The 22,567-nt window shown below is 40.3% G+C and overlaps 1 protein-coding gene across 3 annotated transcripts in view; it reads right to left on the bottom strand.

Annotated features, from left to right (window-relative positions):
- SGCG (sarcoglycan gamma) overlaps positions 1-22,567 on the bottom strand; it is a 1,080,151-nt gene that overhangs the window by 266,181 nt on the left and 791,403 nt on the right. The gene's annotated exons all lie outside the window — the stretch shown is intronic.

Raw genomic sequence — 22,567 nt, 5'->3', positions numbered from 1 at the left:
GGTTTCGATCCAGGAAGGAGCTGAACCACCCGATTCCTGGAGTGAAGCGACAATGGTTGTTTTCTTAAAAAAGAATAAAATTTCCACTGATCCCGGGTCATATAGGCCAATTAGCCTGATGAATAGAGATACAAAGACCTATTCGAAAATACTAGCTAATAGATTGAACTTGATAATTGGAAAGGTGGTCTCACCCCGCCAACATGGGTTTATCCCAGGCAGGGGGACAGCCGATCACATTAGAAGAGTTATCACCTTGTTTGATGGAACGACAGCCTCACGAGACCCTATGTCTTTAATATTATTAGACGCAGAAAAGGCTTTCGATAGGGTCTCGTGGGGCTTTCTTTGGACAACAATGTATAAACTCAACATTGGGCAAAAGTATGTAGGGGGATTGAAAGCGCTATATAAAAACCCAGTCATAAGAGTAAGAGTAGCGGGGGAACAGAGTGAAAATATTGATATCAAGCGAGGAACTAGACAGCTACATTGACCCTTTCATAAGACACATAGAAAGAAATATGATCATATGTCCTATTGTATTGAATGGCTACGAGACAAAAATTTTGGGTTATGCAGATCACGTCACCCACCCCAGCAACAGCGTTAGTGGAAATAGAAAAAGAAGCAAAAAAAAAAATATGGGTCTTGGTCTGGGTACAAATTGAACCAGTCTAAAACACAGATAGTTATCAATCAATTTGCTATAATAGACGATGCTAGAGTAATAGACTTGGCTGTCTACCTGGGTATAACTATAACATCTAACCTGTCTAAGCTAGTGGAGAAAAACCTCACTCCGGTAATCAGAAAGGCTGAACAAGATCTAGATAGGTTAGAAAACTTACATCTTACAATAATCAGACGCTGTAATTTAATTAAGATGATGTTTCTTCCCAAAATGTTATATTTTTTTCGAACTATCCCTTTACTATTTCATAATAACTGGTTTAAGGATATTGAAAGGATCTGCAATCGATTTATATGGGCAAAAGGTAAAACGCGGAGGTCCATAAAAAAGATGGCTCTATCTAAGGAAAGGGGAGGATTAGCAGCTCCAGACTTTAAAGAATATTATCTAGCAGCATCTTTACAGTATCTTAGAGGACTACTTGGGGGGAACACTAACGACAGATGGCGGGACGGACTCGATATACCAGACACATATGATTTACTAGTTAGAGATTCCAATAAAGGATTACTCACATTTAAAGAATTTAGCTACTATAAAAGAACAAAGTTTAAGGTATTTGCAGCAGCCAAATCGGTATGGTCTAGGGTCTGGAAAAAAAATCAAGCTGGGACGGATGAGTTTCTATACACCTTTATATAAAAATGAGCTACTTCCTGAAGTGTGCGCGGGGGTTTGTATTATAGGAGATATTATAGATGATACGGGCATAATCTCATTTGCAAGGGCTTGTCAAATATTTAAGTTAGATCGTAGAGACTTTTTCAAATACCTACAGATCAGATCAGTAATACAAAGGAAACTGCCTAGGGGAGATTATTTTAAAAGAGTGGATTTGATGGAATATATTCAAAATGAGAAAGGTTGCTCAATCTCACAATTATACGGGGTGCTGAGTGAATGCAAAGAAGACGATAGGACCAAAATCTTCGCTAAATGGAGGACGAAGTTAAACTTAGTGGGAAACGAGGGGGAAAAATCACTGCAGTTTGCTAATTCTATCGTTAAAGTTGCTAATTTACAAGCACAATGCTACAAAACCTTTCATGAATTATATTACACGCCGCATAAAATAGCACAATGGGGGGGAATTAGTGGAATATCTTGTCCCAGATGTCAAAGCGCACAAGCTGATACTATCCATATGTTTTCGGCATGTCCAAAATTAAATCCTTTCAAAAAGGCGATGGAAATATTCTTTAGGGATGAATTAAGGATATCAATTGGCTTAACAAATGATTTTGGGTGTAGGGAGAGATGGGCAGGATATCCCCCATCAAGAATTTATATTTATTGCAATGGCCATGTCCCGACTTTGTATAGCAACCCTATGGAAGGATCCTAATCCCCCGTCATTTAACCAATGGCTTATGAGAATGCTATCAATGTATATATTGGAGAAATCATTGTATGAAAAAAAAGGCCGCAAAGCGATGCAATTGGGTAAACGGATTTGGGCACCGGTAGAACATTGGAAATCAAGAATAGAGGGGTAATCTATTCTACAATATTAGCTTATAATTTTATAATAATTTGTATTTTTTATTTTTTGCTTCTTGCTTTCATGAACTTTAGTTCGTTTGTGTAAAGACTCATATGACCTGTGAAATTATTTTTTGTCTTCGTTTATTTACATATCTGCTAAAAGAAATGTATATTTGGAATGAAATAATTGATTGTAATCATGTGGAACTGTACTTTCTGATGATGAATAATAAAAAATATAAAAATAAAAAAAAAGAAGATTCTCCCTTTCCTACCCGAGAGCAGTAAAAAAACAGTTATTACAGCATTAGTGTTGCCGCGTTTAGACTATTGCAACAGCCTGCTTTTGAATGCTCAACGGGGGCAAAATGCAGGTGTTGCAAAATGCGGCAGCCAGACTGTTGATGGGCATACCAAAGTTTGCCTCCATCTCAGCCGAAATTGTCAAATCACATTGGCTGCCAGTAAGGAAGCTGGTCGCTTTTAAAGCCTTATGTTTGGTTTTCAAGGCCTTGGAAGGCCAAGGGCCGGCCTGCCTGAAGCATTACTTTCAATGGTATCTTCCTCCCAGACCCTTGAGGTCAGCTGAACAGCACTTGGTCAAAGTTCCTCGTATAAAGAAGGCACGGTGGGGAGGCAGGAGTTTCGTTCTGGGGGCAATGAAGGCCTGGAATGCCTTGCCCTTTGCCTTGAGGAGCATGACAGATCTGATGACCTTTAGGAGAGGCATTACAACTTGGCTGTTTACACATTAACCTGATCCTGGCCTGACCCTCTAGGATTATTTATCTAGAGCCAGGACACCTTCGGGTAACAGCGCGCTGTATAACTGCAAAAATAAATAAATAAATACAAGCACTACAGAGGATGTAAACATCGTTAGGAACTGGCACATATATATCATTGGGATGTGAGGCAGGCATACATCACAGAGGAAACTTCACCACAACTCTTGTTAGTGCTGCGTGGGAGAAATATTCTTGTGTTGCTTTTCAGTCTCACTTAGCAGGGGGTCGCACGAGCTGATTTTCAGGGAACTGACTTTTAAAAGTATTTCAAGAATCTGATTTGGTGCCATGGGTAACAAGATATTTTCATGTAGATATGTATTATAATATGGATGATGTGGATCTGATTTTGTTTTCAACTAGAAAGGTGCGTCTGGTTTATATTGCATAAACTATCGAAGAAACACTTCTGAATTCTCAACAGACCTTGATCAGTTGGTTGATAGCAATACATTTAATGATATTCTATGCTGCAAGTTGTGAGCATTTCTGGACTTCTGACATGAATTATATGATAAACACATTTGCAAATCTTTACTGCCAGCATATACATGCCATAAGATCGCAAGCCACAAATATCTCTTTCAAGATGTCAATTACTGGACCCTCACATCTCTTGTATCCTTGAACAGTGCTGTAGTCAGATTTGATATAGCTAGCGCCTGCAAAGGAATTCCTTGATTAAGAGACTATAGTGTATTATATTTAATTATTACTTCTTTAATAACCTTGTAATTGGGGAATATGACCAGCAGACCTCCAGTTTGACTTGTGGGTTTAAATTACCAAATAAAAAGATGGATTAACACATGTACACAAGCAGAACGAGATTACAGAGGAGAACATTGAGGCACCCTGAAATGGATGTGCCAAAACTTCTCTGGTATGACCAGCACTAGTCTTTTGGGAGTATGGCTTTATTCGGAGTACGGCTTTAAATAGTTCTGTAGCTATAGATTTTGTGTGCTTTATTAGTTTTCATGTCTGGATGGGATTATATGGACACTGAGCCTGGGCAATACCATTGTGTGGCTGGAATATGTTTAACGGTTGTAGGGGCATTGCGAGTCATAATATTAAGATCAATATTGTTGAGCAATAAAACTTTTCATTTTATATGTGACGGGTTAGATAATACTGGAGGGTATCAATAGGCCATAGGTGAGAGGTAGTATCTTTAAGACATGTTTCGGTTATGAAAATAGGAGCCTATTGGATCACTTCTCAATGCAGATGAAGACCTGATGAGAGATTGCACTGACTGCATTCTGTTCCTGTCAGTCTTTCTGAAAGGGATCAGTCTCTTATATTGTATTTCTTCTCTGGATGTCCAGGTATGCTTTCCTACGCATAGGTAAAACCAAATCAAAAGGCTGGATATGGTGAAGGTAGTCCAAGGCCTGGCACAAAAGCATTGGTGACATGTTCACCTTCAGTGAAGGGCTATTCCTGTTCTCATCTTCCTTGCTAAGCCATTATGAGGATGTTCTTTCCCTCTGGGGTAGATACCCACAGTACGATACACTATTATCTCCACTGGGTCAAAGATGTTGGCTTTATTTGTCTCCCATTGTCAGATCTAAGAAATCAGGACATTCACAGGAGGCCTGGAGAAGGATCGGTCCGCTATTCCCTTGTGTGTGGGGTTGTGAATCAGATATTTTTTGAGCAGAGACAATTTCTCATTGGAGTTTTGTACCATAATTATATTTTTATAATAGTTGTATGTAAAATATTAAGGTCAATAATACTGACGTGCACCTATATCAGGGGTCTCCAACCTCTTCTGAAGAAAGCACTACTTATGGTCAATGAACATCTTCCAGAGCTACTATTATTATTAGTGTTTCAAAAGTGACCACATGAGACAAGGTTAAATTGGTAGCAATGCCATTCATTCAAGCTACCAGCAGTGATCACCTAAATGTGTCAGCAAGGTTACCAGCAGTACTGTTAAAAAGACTTTATAAAGTTGTCAGGCCACTGCCTGGGTAATACATAACATCCGTAATGTAATGCCCCTGGCACCAACATAATAAGTCTCCCTAATGACGCATGCTTTATCACTCAAATATTAGCTTTAAATATAACATAACATGTAGATTTATAAAGCACATGCTCATGCTGAAGGGTATATTGGTAGTGAAATGACATGTTTATCCTTACCCAATTCAATGATTGTATTGGAAATCAACTGGGAATTCAATTTAAATTCAAATATTTCTCTCCAAACATATTTATATCTCAAATACACACAGCAATATTGGTATATATTTATTGATTCAACCGAGCAAAAGCTTCCAATTTAGTAAGCTTGTTGCATACTGGAAAGCTACTTAACAAGAGCTGGAGAGCTACCCGAAGCTCACAAGCTACTCGTTGGAGAAGCCTGACCTATATATTTTACCAACATATTGTCAAGATAAGCATACTCAGGGTAGTACGGATTTACTATTTTCAACTTCAAATCTACTTACCTTGACAATATATTGGAAGTTGATAGTGTGCAGTCAAATCAAATCAAATCAACTTTATTCGATTCAAACAAAGAATCATAAAAGCTTACAGTTCAGTACAGGTTTAAAAATGAGAAGAGTTAATCAATTCATTAAAAAACAGGTAGAGTAAAAACGCTTGCCGATTTAAAATACAGCAGTTAAAAACTTCCTTTTAGTGATAACAGACCTCAAGAATCTTGCCACTACCGCACATGTAAACAAGTACAGAAGCAATTGTAGGTATGAGTAGGCTGGTCTGCATTGTCTAAAATGTAACAATTTCATTAGAGGCTTTATAAAAATAATCCTTAGGTCTGTATAAAATTTGCAGAAAAACAGTACATGAATAGTTGATTGTTTAGAGATCTGGTCGCAAGGACAGCATATTAATTGTCAAGACCAATTGTTGGTAGTGGGACAGGTTGTCAAACGATGAAAAATATCTAGCCTAAAAAATGTCAATACAAATCTATGTTGAGCATTTATAACACCAATTAAATACAGGTCAGTACCATAGTGTGCAGTCAATGTAAGTGCAGGTCATTATAAAAACTTGGTATGTTTGGTGGCACACGCTTTATAGCATATAGGAGGTTACTATCTGCTGTACTTTATGTTCTAGTTGGTGCTACGTTCTGGCATCAGATCACCTTACCAATCACTTTGTGAGGGAAGTGGAGCAAAGTCCTCCAAGCGCTGTGTGCTACCATGAGCGTGAGAAACACCCCCATGCACCCGGAGACACACAGACAGCGCAGAAAACCCAGACAGCCACGTTTGCAATGTTACGCCAGGTGGGTGACAAACTGTAGCAATAACTCGTAAACCACAGATTGTGTACACCCCCTGTGTTTCAGCAGTCTAGAAATGTACTGTCTGTGCACGTGAGTGCATTGCTTGTTTAGTCATTACAGCTTCTGTTCATATCAAAGTTGCATTTTGAAGGCGAAAAGAGTGAGAGTGATAAGAAGCGGGTGGAGGGCGTATCACAAAAATGTAGGCAGGAAAGCAGTAGAAGAAGGCAGAGATAAACAGTAATATTTGGAAACAAAGTCAAGCAATACAACTTGAAATCGTTATTCCTGAAAGTAAGCTGGGGAGGGGGAAACAAGGGACGATAGAATGAATTGTATGTTGGAAAGAAGGTGCCGAGGAGAAAGGGGGAGGCGGGGAAGAAGGCTTTTTTGCAAAATATGGAGGATATTTATTAAAATGGATGTTGTTAATTAAAATGACCCACACTGTGTACGAAAAGGATGCTGAAAGTCAACTTGGAGATCTGTTATAATGATAATTCATATGCAGCCTAGAGCTTCCATATATTCATGGGTCTTCAAAGTGACATGCAATATGCTTATAATGTACATTTAACGGTGGATAGTCATTAGAATTACAAGGCGGTTAATTATTTATTACAAGGTATTAGTGACATTGTGCTGTTGACGAATTCGAGAGCTCTCCTTACCCCTTTGAAGCCTCTCTCTGGCAGGTCCTCGGCGGCAGCAGGACATCTCACGCTCAAACTAAACTTTGGCTGCCAAACTCATGGCTCATTCCCGTCCCTATCTCTGTCTCCTGCCTCACTGTTTTGTCTGATACCTGGCCAGGCCACAAACGTTCCTTCCTTTGTATTTTAGAGTCAGAACATCTATACAGGGCTCTAGCTCTATGCTACTGCTCACAGCTCGCAGTCCGCTGCACGAGTTTAGTGACTTTACAGAAGCACTCAGCCCTCATACGCTAGCCCCTGAATGGTCACAGAACTCTTTAAGGGATGGAATGCCATTGTAATGTGCACTTGGAAGAACATTAGTCTCTGTACAACACCAGAGTGAGTAACATGCTGCGGAAAACACCTGTTGGTACATTTATGATGTTACAAGGAGAGTGATTATAGCATACTGCTCTTGTATTACAGTGCTCATGGTTGTCCCTGACATCAGAATACTCTTGTCTCCCTAACTCTTGTTACCTGTCCTACACCTGACCTTCTCGTTCTACTAAGCCGATTCATCACTTATCAAACTCATCCCATAAACCTATAGATCAAAAGAAAGACTGAAATAAGTAAGGTCAAAACAAGTGTGCCTTGACGCAAACTATACCCCACTCAGCCTTTATATGACATCTCCTTCAGTTCTGTCGTTCTTTCAAGACCTTTGAAAATTTCCAATGGCTTGTATTTGCAGGACTGTTTATAAACATTGATGTACCACTCACGGCTCATTACTCCCATTTCTACATATGTTTTTCTGTGTTTGCTGCGCTTCACAAATTACATATTCACAGGGTCGTTGTGCAGGTGTAATCAAAATGTAACCAAATAGTTTTGTTAATCATAAACACATTAGCTTTAAAGCCTGGAGGAAGCCCTAGGCTTGCGTGCCATCCAGGGCAAAACACGTGGTGGCCGTACTGCTCTGAGACTGTATCACTTTAATAAAAAGATGGTTGAATGTTGTGCCACCCTGAGGCTTCACCATTACAAATACTTTGTTGACTAAAACAAAAGAACTCCACATCGAGCTCTCATCCTGTACTTTGTTCTATATATATATATATATATGCAACTTTATGTAATTTCTGGTATAGACATTGTCTTACAAAAGTCTACAACATTAGGATGCTATTCATTATGTGACTTCACAGTGAAAAGGTGATGTGTATTTGCCTTTCGGATTCACCTTGCCTATTACTTAGTCGAATAATTTAAAGAATATAAGTACACTCCAAACAAAAGTGTCTTTCTCGAATAACCCTGGGGGTGGGGAGAGTTGTCCACCATGATTAGGAATGAGAGGTCGTATGATATATCAGATATGAACTCCATTCTTGAACCTGTGCTAACTCACTAAAAGTTTCGAAATGTATTTTAAATAAAAAAATGTCAACGTCTTTAAAATCAGTCATTTTTTTACGTATAGCTATGCACATATTAAGCAATGGCAAAATGTTAATTTTAGCTTTTGACTCTTATGTCGAAGTGGCCAAAACTGCTGTTCGTGAACAGCCTGCATCAAATTATTTTAACATGAAAGTTGTTAGCACCATATGGATTACTCTCCACAAGGTTTTTTCTATTCATTTCACACTCAATTTATTTTTATGGTTTTTAATTTACGTAGCTCCGTTGTTGGTTGGTCTAGTTTCACTGCAGTAGATTTCCCGCATGACCATTAATTAGTTATAAGGATTTTGAGAGTTCATTTTTTATTAGTAACTAATAAACTAACCCCATAAGAATACCTTCAAACAGCAGATAGCTACACTATTCTAATTGGATTTGATTCTTTAAAGCTCTTGGCTCACTGGTGAAATGCTAAGCTCTTAGTATTGAACGAAAGCAAGAGAATATTGATCCCTCAATGGAAAATATATTATATCTATCTATGTGTCTATCTATCTATCTATCTATGTGTATATGTATATATATATACACTGAAAAAACCATAGGTTTCAGGCCTTATATAGTTAGGAATTACTATTTAAAAAACCTTTAAAATTCACTCAAAAAACTATATGTTTTAGGGGTGTTATAGTTAGCTGGACATTTCACTCATACAAAACCATTTAAATTGCTCCTATATAGTTAGTTGTACTAACTATATTTCGCGCACCCGCAATCCACTGCTGATGATGTCACATATTACATCATTCATGACATGGTCAGTGACATCACTGATGACATCTCAAATGACATCACTGATGACATCACTGATGACATCATCCAGTGAATGTGGTTTGCTTCGTTATTTAAATATGCATTATATATATATAGCAATTTGCATTGAAGAATGAGTGGATATATAAAAATAAATATTTGGATGGAGGAATTAGTAGCAGTGTAATTGACTGTTTACTTGACCAATTTATAGTGTCTCACTAAATATAGTGGATAGTGACTAAACTGCTTGAATATCTGTATCACTTTGTCAGTTGTTTTGTAAACTGGTTCTCCAGTTGGTTACTAGCTATGTGAAAGTCTGTATTAGTTATTGATTAGTTAACTGAGTATTTGTATGGGAGAGTGAATGTGTGTGTGGTTCAGTGGGGGGTATGTGACTGCCCAAAGATGTGTGAATAGTTGATTCACTAGATATATGAAGTTAAAACTACATGTTCTAACCGTTGTTTGTGTGAGTGAAGATCTTTATAGGTGTGGTAATGAGCAAATATATTTCTCAATGGTACATGTCCAACAAACTAGAAAAATAAAAGGCAGTGTATGTGTCAGTTGTTGTATATTAATAAGTATACATAAGACTCAATGATTGTGTGAGTGACTGTATGAATAACTTTATACTTGTAATAATGATTTTATAATTCACTAAGTATGACTTACTATCTAAATGAATAGATGAAGCTGTGTTTGTATAAGTGTGTAGCTAAGTAAATATGTAAGTATGATCCATTGTTTGCATAAGTGAGTAGGATGACTTCATATGTGAATAGGATGTGTGCTGGTGTGTAATGTCGATTTAGGTGTATAAGTATTTTTGATAGTGTTCTATTGTTCATTGACAGCATGTATGAGTGAATCTACAGGTAAGTGATTAGATGTGTGTATACATCTAAAATCACTGAGTGGGTTTTTAGATACTTGTATTGCTGTAACAATGGATTCAAATATGATACTCTTTATTTACAAAGAGTGATGAAAGATTTTACTAGTGTATGAAAAGGTGTATGTGATTGTCACGTGGATGATGTCATCAGTGATGTCATTTGAGATGTCATAAGTGATGTCACTGACCATGTCATGAATGATGTAATATGTGACATCATCAGCAGTGGATTGCGGGTGCGCGAAATATAGTTAGTACAACTAACTATATAGGAGCAATTTCAATGGTTTTGTATGAGTGAAATGTCCAGCTAACTATAACACCCCTAAAACTTATAGTTTTTTGAGTGAATTTTAAAGGTTTTTTAAATGCTAATTCCTAACTATATAAGGCCTGAAACCTATGGTTTTTTCAGTGAATTTCAAAGGTTTTTTTAAATGCTAATTCCTAACTATATAAGGCCTGAAACCTATGGATTTTTCAGTGAATTTGCAAGGTTTTTTAAATGCTAATTCCTAACTATATAAGGCCTGAAACCTATGTTTTTTTCAGTGAATTTCAAAGTTTTTTTTAATGCTAATTCCTAACTATATAAGACCTGAAAGCCCACCAGGAATCTCCAGTATGCGCCAGAGGGCTGCATTGCAGAGAGGTGTAATGAAGCCACGCCCCTTTTTACACCTCTCTGCAATGCAGCCCCCGTGCATGTTTGAAGAGGGGGAACTAATTTCCCTTGCATACTGGGGGACCCTGGGGGCCAACTAGCCCACCTTGAACCTCCAGTATGCGCCAGGGGGCTGCATTGCAGAGGTGTAATGAGGATATGCCCTTGTTACACCTCTCTGCAACGCAGCCCCCTGCCGCGTTTGCAGAGGGGGAACTGATTCCCTTGCATACTGGGGGTCCCTGGGGGCCAACTAGCCCACCATGAGCCTCCAGTATGCGCCAGGGGGCTGCATTGCAGAGAGGTGTAATGAGGCCACACCCTTTTTTACACCTCTCTGCAACGCAGCCCCCGTGCATGTTTGAAAGGGGGGGCACTAATTCCTCTTGCATACTGGGGGCCCCTGGGGGCCAACTAGCCCACCTGGAACCTCCAGTATGCGCCAGGGGGCTGCATTGCACAGAGGTGTAATGAGGCTATGCCTCTTTTTACACCTCTCTGCAATGCAGGCCACTGGCGCGTTTGCAGAGGGGGGACTAATTCCCCTTGCATACTGGGGGTCCCTGGGTCATATCTGCCCAAACGCCGAAATTCCGAACGATTGAAAATGACTTTTCTTGAGAAACATTTGGATTTGGATTATCATGTCCTATACTTTGGAATTTTTGAAAGACTGACTTTGAGGATGCTATAAATTACTCAAGTCTGCCCAAATTGTGTGGGTAAAATTGATACCTAGTCACTTTGAATAAGAATGTACTCACGTCTCGTCTAACATTTGGAAGAAATATCTAGTTATATGACAACAGGATACCGACATAACTTGAAGTAAATAAGAACGCCCTGAAGAAGTTCTGTTGTACAGAACGAAACGCGTCAGCTGGCTGTGGTACATAAACTTAAGGAAAATAAAAGCATTTGAATATACACCAAGATTCAGCGCTTCAATAAGGACTCTAAGTGATATGATTTGATTGGACTTATAGTGCAAGTGGTGCTGTGCCAAACTTTGGAATATTCTCCACTACTCTCTACTACTTACTCTCTACTACTCCACTACTCTCTAATACTCACTCTCTACTACTCATTCTCTACTACTCTACTACTCTCTACTACTCTCTCTCTACTACTCACTCCCTACTACTCACTATCTACTACTCTCTACTACTCACTCTCTACTACTCTCTACTCTCTACTACTCACTCTCTACTACTCTCTCTACTACTAACTCTTTACTACTCACTATCTACTACTCTCTACTACTCACTCTCTACTTCTCACTCTCTACTGCTCTCTACTATTCACTCTCTACTACTATCTCTCTACTACTCTCTACTACTAACTCTCTACTACTCACTCTCTACTACTCTCTATTACTCACTCTCTACTACTCTCTCTCTACTACTCTCTCTCTACTACTCTCTACTACTCACTCTACTACTCACTCTCTACTACTCTCTACTATTCTCTCTCTCTGCTACTCACTCTCTACTACTCTCTACTACTCACTCTTTACTACTCTCTACTACTCACTTTCTCCTGCTCTCTACTACTCACTCTACTACTTACTCTCTACTACTCCCTACTACTCACTCTCTACTACTCACTCTTTACTACTCGCAACTACTCACTCTACTATTCACTCTACTACTCTCTACTACTCACTCTCTGCTACTCTCTCTACTACTCTCTACTACTCACTCTCTACTCTATTACTCTCTTCTCTCTACCTCTCTACCTCTCTCTACTTCTCTCTCTACTAGTCTCTACCTCTATACCTCTACCTCTCTACCTCTACCTCTCTACCTCTACACCTCTACCTCTCTACCTCTGTCTACACGCACACATGTACACATATATATATGCATATATATGCATATGCATTTATGTATGTGTATATATATATATACATACATATATAAACATATATAATCTGCATATCTATATAAATACAAATATAAACTCATGCATACATATACATATATGCATACATATGCATGTTATTTACATGAAAGGTTTAAAAACACTAATAAAAGCAAAGCTAAAAAGCCACCTCATTACAAACAGAATGGCTTTAACTTAAACGAGGGCGAGATCTATTGCATTTTCAATGCTTGTTTACTTTGGTTCCATCAAGAAGGCATTCAGATGTGTCACACATTTGCCATGAATTCTGAATGTTAGCACTCTAGTTGCTCATTAGATCACTGTAGTAAAGCTACTGCTCACCAGGGAAGTCTGCTGCTAATCATACTTTCTATGGCAAAATGAACCCCCTCATTTTGTTCCTTTTTAAATTAAATGTTTTCAGACTTACCACTTCATTCCAATCAAGATGGCTTCTGGTGTGCCATACTTTTGTCATAAGTAAGACTGTTAGCGCTCTAGTTGTTCTTTAGAACACTCTGAGACATTCTGTCATTGGGCTATACTTGGGCTACATCTGGGTGATATTTGGGCTACATTTGGGCTCTTTTGTCTCTGGTGGCCATCTTGGGAGACTGCATGTCAGAATTTTTTAATGAAATAGAAGAGGATTTGGGAAGTCACTCAAAATGTGCCCTAATTTTTCTTTCTGCAGCACTAATCATACTTTCTATGGCAAAATATACCCCCTCATTTTGTTCCTTTTTAAATTAAATGTTTTAAGAGTTACCACTTTATTCCAATCAAGATGGTTTCATGTGTGCCATACCTTTGTAATAAGTAGGACTGTTAGCACTCTAATTGTTCTTTAGAACACTCTAGGAGGCTGCAGTAGAACACAAAGAAATCAACTGACAGTCTCTGTCCTTGTTGGATGTACATGTTTTACTGAGAATGTCAGACTTCATGCTCACATGACTGAGAAAGATAATGTGAATTTACAGAAAATATGCTTTCAGTTTAGCTTATAGATCCCCTTCCAAACCACTGTGGGAAAAACATGAGATAATAGTTTTCTTTCAAACATGATTCATGATATCCCAGCAGAAGGCTTTTTCACATGGTAAAATCACCTCAGAACACACCACAATTCCTAAAATTAGTATGGTACCATCAACAAATGATTTATAATGTAACTAAAGTCCTAAAACCCTCTATTAACTACAATGCTTTTTAATGAGGTGCTATCATGTATATTGGTCCCAAGATGGCTGCCAACACTTCTTGGATGAAGTGCTGACAGCCAATCAGATCTCACGATGAGATGTGTGGTTAGGCTCCGCCCAGATATATATGTGTTTTTGAAGTTAATTTTCATAAAAACCACTGGAGCAATTTTCACCAAATATAGCAAAGGCACTTCTGCGTACCAGTCCCTACAATTTTGCCAAGTTTGGTGTAATTCCGTGTAGCGGTTCGGGCTGTAGCCTTGTCAGAACGTCCAATGGAAATGAACATGGGGAAAACACGTTTTGGGACCCCCCTTTTTTCTCAGCCCCCACTTCACGAATCCCCCCGAAACTTTCAGGGAAGGAGCGCAGCGGAGCTGGCCAACATTTTGGAAAATTACACGCAAATTCCTCAACCGGTGCCAAAGTTATTCCCAATAGAATGTTGCAGATTTCCTATGGTAGCTAGGTCCTAACTATATATACCTACTGGCTATCGCCAGTAGGTAATATATATTACCTACTGGCGGTCGCCAGTAGGTATATATAGTTAGGATTTTTTCTCTATGGGATTTTTGAAAATTCTATGTCTAATAACTTTGGCGTTTGTGGACGGAATTGGCTGAAATTTTCAGGAAAATGGAACATTTTGTTTCTGAGCAGCCCCAGAAAATTTGGGGGGGGTTCGTCAAGGGGGGCCGAGAAAAAAGGGGGGTCCCAAAACGTGTTTTTAACATTGAGTTTTCCATAGGGCGGTTGGCCTCACTTTTAGCCCGAACGGCTGAATGGATTTGCACGAAACTTGGCAAAATTGTAGGGACTGGTAGCCCGATGTGCCTTTGCTAGGTCTCAATATATGTGCTCCAGTGGATTTTGAGAAATTAACGTTAAAAAAAAGATATATATCTGTAACAGCGGACCAGGCAGCGCTCCAGTTCGCGTACTTTTCGCGTTACGGAGCTTTGTGAAGCGAAGCTGATTGGTTCTCCGGCGTCTGTAAACATTCCAAACAGTCCGTAGCGGCCGCCATCTTGTCTCTCGGTAGGATCGAGAGACAAGAGGAGGCCAAAGCGAAGGGGCAAATGACCATAAGGGGGCATAGTAGATCCTCCCTGACCCCCTAGGTTTGTTGTGGAGGTTTTAAAAGGGCCCCGCGGGGCAAAAAAAATAAAATAATCATAATCGAACAGCTGAATGGATTTGCACGAAACTTGGCAAAATTGTAGGGACTGGTAGCCCGATGTGCCTTTGCTAGGTCTCAATATATGTGCTCCAGTGGATTTTGAGAAATTAACGATAAAAAAAAGATATATATCTGTAACAGCGCTCCGCTTCGCGTACTTTTCGCGTTACGGAGCTTTGCGAAGCTGATTGGTTCTCCGGCGTCTGTAAACATTCCAAACAGTCCGTAGCGGCCGCCATCTTGTCTCTCGGTAGGATCGAGAGACAAGAGGAGGCCAAAGCGAAGGGGCAAATGACCATAAGGGGGCATAGTAGATCCTCCCTGACCTCTTAGGTTTGATGTACCATTTTGCCAAGTTTGGTGTAATTCCGTTCAGCCATTCAGGCTGTAGACGTATCTAAATGTCCTATGGAAAATTGCATGGGGAAAACACATTTGAAAGTGTTGAAATTTAGAACCAATTAAAATGTTATTTTGGTTTTGTATTTGTGTGTGATGAAAGTTAATTGGTTATGTATATATCTAAAATGAGAGGAAACCACAGCCATTTTGTGATACTACTGTCTGAGGTACATTTGTGAGGAATTTTTGGTGGTCAATTGCTGGTGTTTGATTTACACAGTACTAACACTTCTCCTACTTTTAAAAAGGTGAGTTGTTAATTTGTAAGGGGAACTATGTTGTACACTTGAAGATAATTTGAAAAATGTTTTCTGTTATTTATTTACAGTCCTTCTGTTATACTAAATACTTGATAAAGTTAGTTTTATATTATGTATTACTAAAAACGATAAATGAAAGTGATTATTTTTTTCTGCAATTTACAGCAAGCAATTTCAAAATAAAATGGCTCACAATGAAGAGACCGTGGCAATTTCTTTTGAATTATCCACTACATTTATTGAAATTGAGAGCACCAATAATGAAATATTGTCACAAGGAGGAGATGACTTGAATGATTTTTTTGATCAATCTGTTGATGGCGAATTTATCGAATGTTTGGAGACCATAGAGTTACAAGAATCATCATTGCAGACTTTTCATGAGGAGATTCCAGATGAGATGATTGAAGAGGAAATTCCTGATGAGGACATGTTACTAGTTCTTTCAAATTTTGAAAATTCAGAAGAATAAATTTATATTTAGAAATCAAAAATTGTTTGAGACATTATTCATTTTTATTTTTAATTTATGAGGTTGTAGCGAAGTGATTGTAGTATAAAATGAGACTTATAGTATAGAGTGCAACATTTTTATGTTACATGGTAAGTTTACTCATATTTACTTCCCTTCTCCCACTATATTATCTCCAATGTGTATTTGACATCTCTTCTTCATCTCCGGCCTCCTTTCTCTCACTGTCTGTCTCTGATGCATCTTATCGCTGCCATTTTGTGTAATTACAGAAGAGAGTAAAAAAAAATAGTTCGGAACGTGAAAAGGGGGCAAAGTAGAGTACCCCTCACCTCCTAGGCCTTCTCAGGCGGTCCCAAAAGGATCAGTTTCTGCTTTCCTGAGAGATTATGGTATGAGTTCCATATACCACAATAACTTGCATTACAACATGCAAGATATCTATCTCCTATTACCAACTTTTGGAGATATTCGCGCTAAGCGCGAATATCTCCAAAAACTAACACCTGCCCTGAGCAGTTCTTAGCAATGTTATCCAATGGGAGGTGGATAACATGGCTAAGAGCATTAGCTCGGTAATGCATGAATATCGCTGACTTTTTAGCGATATTCATGCATTGTGGCCGTTTTTTATCGCATTTGCGATAAACCTTGATAATAGCAAGGTTTATCTTCGATAATTTCTGACGATGCTTAGCGGTAAAAAATTCGTTGCTAAGCATCGTTAGCGATAAATATCGCTTAACTTTGGTAATATGCACCAACGTCTGTTAACGTTCGATTCGAAGGAAATGAGGAAGTGTTGAAAAACATTGTCTGCGCCATCTTGCCTTTTTTGAAATGCCACACTTTTGTCGTGCACGGCAGCCATTTTAGATGCCTTGACCAGACCCACTCTCTGCACGCTGTCGATTCGTAGCATGGCTTCCCACCCTCGCAAGCATCTTCCCCAGGCACTGGTCACCCTCGCTCTCTGTTTTATGCATCGGCAATAAACCTCCCCCCATCTGCGCTGCTCTTCCCTGAGAATCACACTCTGTGCCCGCCCGACACCTCCCTTTCGCCCTATTCACTACCGCACCCTCTGACACTCCTCTTCCTCTGTGTCCGATTGTCCAGGCTATCAGCTAGCCCTGCAGATGTAGTTTATGGCCCCAGCTGTAAAGAATCACCCCTCTTCAAAGGAGTTATAGTAGATCAAGGCCCACACCCGATGAGATCCGTCACACCACACGTGTTCCTACTATCTGAAAACCATCCTGTATTGTGATTGGGGAGGGGACCGAGCCTGAAGCGGAAGATTCCAGGGATGACTCTTTGTACATCAAAGTTTTTACAATTATGTGTCATATTAAAAATATATAGCACTCCAACAAAGTAGTAGGATCATAAAACTTTAATAACTTATAAATATATACAACAAAACAAAAACAGTAAAAACATTTAAACAACGAAGAGACCGTGGCAATTTCTTTTGAATTATCCAATACATTTATAGAAATCGACAGCACCAATAATGAAATATTCTCACAAGGAGGAGATGACTTGAATGATTTTTTTGATCAATCTCTTGATGGCGAATTTATCGAATGTTTGGAGACCATAGAGTTACAAGAATCATCATTGCAGACTTTTCATGAGGAAATTCCTGATGAGGACATGTTACTAGTTCTTTCAAATTATGAAAATTCAGAAGATGTTGCCTGGGTGCCGCACTGATTTGGGTATCCGGCGTGGGGCATCCCGGGGGGTGGATTGTCAGTAGCGGTCTGTTGTGCGAATAGTTCCAAGGCAGCAGAAAGCGCTGAAATCTGGATGTCACGAAGGTAATGTCTAGTAAGTTGCCGCCCAGCAAATAACGGCGTGGGGCGCCGCGGGGGTGAGTGAGTCCAGTAGGCACCACAGCTATACTTACCGGCATTGCAGAATTACTGCTGGGGACAATGCCTGTGCTGTAGCAGGGTCACAGCAGAAACAAAAAGGATTCTGTTGAAGATGTTGTTGGTTTTCAATTTGAAAACAGTTCTGGTGTCAACTGCTATGCTAATGTAGTGGTTAATGTTTTGTTTTCTCTAGAAAATGTAAAAGAGGGGGAGGCAGTCCATAGTTCCGGTAAAAGGGCAAAGGAAAGGATCGGTGGTTTGAACTATCAGTCAAAAAGGGGAGGGGGTGCAACAATTTTTCCTACCGGGTCACACTGTGCTTTCACCGGAACTGAGGTCTGCAGGATTCTAGTCATTCAAACTGAGGCTGGCGGCAGCATGGGAGCGCCGACGTCCCGCGGATACAGTTTCGTCACTCCACGGGCGATCATGGCAGTCATTCCCCATCGGGGGTGTCTGCGGGGGTCGGAGACTCCCGCGGCTCCTCTAGAATCTTCAAGGTCGTGGAGGACTACGGTGGTGGAGTCAACCAGTGACCGGGCCATTTCTTTATGCTGGGCCCGCTCTTGCCAGGTCGACCGCCATTTTGAGAGTTCGGTAGCTACTGGCGATCGCGGGGTCAAATGAGCGGACGGGCTCCACCCTGCCGGGCGAGACGTTGCAGCATTGCCACAGTGGAAGAACCCTTTTCCGGGCGCCTGGAGCGCTGAGGGTGCAGCTGGGAAGCCTCCACCTGGGGAGGCGGGAGAGGCCTGTTCGCAGCGTCTCTCCCTCCCAGTGCACCCCACGGCGTCTCGCTTGACATTTGTTATGGCCGGACCAGGCGATGAGGATGAGGGGGAGGGGGTCGGAGGCATGTGCAAGACATCCCCCCCATGTGTTGTCGCAGCCATTATAAAAGAAAGAAGAAATGTCCCGTCCGTCTTTGGGCCGCACCTCCGGTAGATGGCGGCCGGACGCCCTTTGCTCTGGCCCCATGAACGGGTTCCTTGGCTCATCGGCTGCAGCCGGATCCCGTCGGCCCCAGCCCCCGGCCGTTGGTGGCCGGACCGGGAGAGAGTGTGGAGGGACAACCTGCAACTCTCAAGGGCCACCGCGGCCGGACTGGGAGAGAGAGGGGAGGGTCGAGGACACGGACATTCCCCCCCCTGAAACTCTCCAGTGTTGTCAATCCCCCTGGCCGGGTCCCGCTGGCCTCGGCCTCTCCTCCGGCTACACCCTACGTGATGATCTCCTGGCCGAGGCGTGGCAGCAGGACCCGCCTTATATGTGTTGCTTCCGGCTGGGCGTAGCCGAAAACCTGTTGCCCTTTGGAAGTTTCTAGAATGGGGCGGATGTCTGCTGACTTCTATCTTTCCCAGTTTGCCGTTATTTGGCCGTGGCAGGCGGTGGGACAGACACGTTTTGGGGCAGTGAGGGGCGATGTTTTCAGGTTTCTTATTACGGGCTTACTTCTAACGTTTCTTGTTTCTAGGACAATAATAGGTTTTATCATTACGTATTGTTATCGTTTCTTTGTTTGTTATTTAATAAAAAGTTCATCAGTGGCCTACTGATTTTCGTTTTCCTATTCTTTTCTTTCCAGGTTGTTTCATGCTAAAGTTTCTGTTAACAGGATACAGTGATCACTTCGTTATTATTGCATATGTCCTTTTCACTAGGGGTGCTCTCTGGTCGGGCCAGATGACCTATCTCTAGTAAATGGTCCGGGTGAAACAGGTGCATCAATCAGTGGGGAGTAGATAGGCATGACAGATTACAACGGGGGAGAAAGGTCCGCATTACGTACCCTTTCACTACTTGCAAAGATTTTCCTACGTTTATTTGCAAACAGGGAATACCTCCAAAAAGAACTAATTCCCAAACAGTCAATGTTCGGACAATCAATCAATCAATGAGGAATGAAATAGGTACGACGTGTTAAAGGCTTGCGTTACCTACCCTTCACTATCTGCAAAGGGAGAGAGAATATTCCTATTCTTCCTCGTTTGCAGGCAGAGAAGATCCTTAAGAGAACCAACTTCGAACAATTCAATGCTCGATTCAAACAATCAACAAGGGGTACTGTGAACACAAATGAACGCCGCTTATGTACATACACATTGCTATTTTCAACAGGTTGTTCCTAATGTTTCTATTTTAGCGAGGTCAAAAAGAGATCCCATTAGTGGCCTTCTGATTTTGCTCGATTCCTTTTGTTTTTTTACACGATTTTTCGCTATCTGAAAAGACTAAACAGAGTATTGCGACTCTGTGCTTGTTTGTAAATAGAGAATGAACCAAAGAGAACAATCAATCAAATGGAGAGAGAAGCAGGCACGACGGATTACAACGGGGGCAAAGGCCTGCGTTAACTACCCTTCACTATCTGCAAAGAGAGAGTACTCCTAATAGAAATGAGGGGTGGGGGGCAGCATTCAAAGCAGATCAGTGTGCATAAACACGAAAATGTTTTTACTTACCACGTACTTGACATTCGACAGTTTATGATATTTGCTATTAAAAAACCATTGAAATTCACTGAAAAAACCATAGGTTATAGACCATATATAGTTAGGAATTAGCATTTACAAAACCTTGAAAATTCACTGAAAAAAACCATAGGTTATAGACCATATATAGTTAGGAATTAGCATTTAAAAAACCTTATTTTACTCACACAAAACCATTGAAATTCCATATATAGTTAGTTGCACTAACTATATATCGCGCACCCGCAATCCACTGCTGATCATGTCACATATTACATCATTCATGACATGGTCAGTGACATCACTGATGACATCACTGATGACATCTCAAATGACATCACTGATGACATCAATGATGACATTTCATTTGACATCATTCTTGTGCTAATACGATAAACCTCTTCAGACTCTAATATAACCTTAGATACACTCAGTGTATACAGACACTCACACACTGTCACTCATCCATGGAGTTACTCACACACCTAGTCAGTCATGCAAAGAAACAATCTCACCTCCATTTCTTCAACTATACAGTTATACACACCTTACTTATTCAAACATATACTAACACATATTTACTCTCTTATACAATCCCTGATACAAGTTCACAATGATCCATACAACCACTCACACATTCAGTGGCTCTCATGCACAGGTATTTATATATGCCAACTCTCACATGTACTGTGTTTTACATATGTACTTACTATGACATGTAGCATTGAGATATCCATTCACTCATCAATACACTCATGCACACAGTCAACTGCCCATGTAGCTGTTTCCACATGCACTCTTGAACTCATACACCTAGTGAATCAACTGCTCACACATCTATGCACAGAGTCACACACCTCCCAGCCACCCGTACACAAACTCAATCTCCCATACAAATACTTGGGCAACCAATCAATAACACATATAGCCTCTCGTATAGCTAATGATCAACACATGCAGCAGTTTACATCACAACAGACATAATGATGCACAAATTAAGACAGTTTAGTCACTAACCCATGCATTCAGTGAGACACATTTAATCACTCACTCATACAGTCAGTCACGCACCTACTAAATCCTTCATCCAGACACTTATACATCCACTCATTCTTCAATATGTAAGACATATTTTAACTTTACAGAAACATACAGTCACTGGATGTTGTCATCAGTGATGTCATCAGTGATGTCATTTGAGATGTCATCAGTGATGTCATCAGTGATGTCACTGACCATGTCATGAATGATGTAATATGTGACATGATCAGCAGTGGATTGCGGGTGCGCGATATATAGTTAGTGCAACTAACTATATATGGAATTTCAATGGTTTTGTGTGAGTAAAATAAGGTTTTTTAAATGCTAATTCCTAACTATATATGGTCTATAACCTATGGTTTTTTCAGTGAATTTTCAAGGTTTTGTAAATGCTAATTCCTAACTATATATGGTCTATAACCTATGGTTTTTTCAGTGAATATTATATATATATTATATATTAATCAAGCCTCACCTGTATGGAATTCCAAACAAACTGCAACTTTGTTATGAAACCACCCCAACTGATCCCAGAACATAAGAAACAAGTGAGATTGCAGTTAGACTTTGTGGAAAGGAAGACAGTGTGGCCCTTCGCCCGCAGCAATATTCAACAAGCATTGGCAAACCAAATATTTCTTGCCTACAAGAGCTATTGGCTTTGGCAGTATTTTTAACCGCATGCGTGCGGGCGGAATTCCGCCCGTACGCTGGGTTTTGCGGAAACGCATGTTACGTGACGAACTGGGCTCGTCATGAGCGTGCGAGGAGGCTACGCCATGACGAGCCCAGCTCGTCATGAGCGTCGAAGGGGTTAAGCCATGCTGTCAACAGCGCAGAATCTTTGCAGGGTGGCTACAACGAATTAAAAAAAAAAAGCTATAGGATGCAGTGAGGACAAATGCAATTACATTTTGTTTTTTAGAGTGCTGTAGTGCTGGATGAGTCATAGTCCTTTGTTAATTATTATTTTTAGCCCTGCTGTATAGCAGTCACGCTGATACAAATCACTGACAGAGTCGCCAATGGCCATGCTGTACAGAAGGAAAAAAGGCAATAACCATGC

Source organism: Lissotriton helveticus, chromosome 8 (genome assembly GCF_964261635.1).
Source record: "Lissotriton helveticus chromosome 8, aLisHel1.1, whole genome shotgun sequence".
Classification (NCBI taxonomy): domain Eukaryota; kingdom Metazoa; phylum Chordata; class Amphibia; order Caudata; family Salamandridae; genus Lissotriton; species Lissotriton helveticus.
Note: the sequence above shows the minus strand (reverse complement) of the source record. Positions and strands in the feature narration are given on the sequence as shown.